The sequence below is a fragment of the Mesitornis unicolor genome, unplaced genomic scaffold (genome assembly GCF_000695765.1).
Source record: "Mesitornis unicolor isolate BGI_N332 unplaced genomic scaffold, ASM69576v1 scaffold41212, whole genome shotgun sequence".
Classification (NCBI taxonomy): domain Eukaryota; kingdom Metazoa; phylum Chordata; class Aves; order Mesitornithiformes; family Mesitornithidae; genus Mesitornis; species Mesitornis unicolor.
Window position 1 is genome coordinate 1 of NW_010171948.1, and position 775 is coordinate 775.

The window sequence follows — 775 nt, forward strand, 5'->3', positions numbered from 1 at the left end:
TGCTTGTCCCAGACCAGGAACACCTGGATGAGGAGATCAACAACCTGCGGAAAGAGCTGCGCGTGAAGGTCAACCGCCTCTTCGAAGCTCAAGGTAAACGCTCCCCTTCGGGAACCTGCTCAGACTGGGAGCAGACATCGTGTGGCAGGAGGGTCCAGAAACCCCTGAGCTCTCTGAGTTCCTGTAGCCGCTTTCCCCTGGTTTTGCCATTCCTTCCCTGCTCCAGCAGCGCTGTGCAGCTCCTGGTGCAGGGCTGTCACCCACCAGCACGATAAACACGCTCCCACATCACACTGCGTGGTACCCATTGCCTTCCAGGGCTGTCCCTGTCCTCCCCACAGCCCCTCCACAGTTTCACCTGGGCCGCTTCGCTTGTTTCGTAGCAAAATCCTGATTTTTGTTGTGTATTTCTCAGGTAAAGCTGAGCTGAAGGGATTTAACTTGAATCCCATGAGCGCTGAGGAAATGAAGTTAATCAACCGCATCCTGGAGGGCTGAGGTGGCCGTGCCATCGTCACGGTGCGGATTTGGGCTGGCACAGGAGCTCACGCTGCAACAGCCACGGCCTTTGGGGTTTGCAGGGAGACACCGGTGTGCCCAGAGCCCACCGCAGGTGAGGTCCTGGCTGGCACTGGGAAGCGTTTGGCTCCTCAGCTGCAGTTTCCTTGGATCACAAACCCTTCTCTGCTCTTTGCTGTAGGCAGAGCTGTGCCGAGGCACAGGCTGGGACAACGCTCGTGGCCAGGGTGGAATTAATAAACTCAGAGCAGTGGGG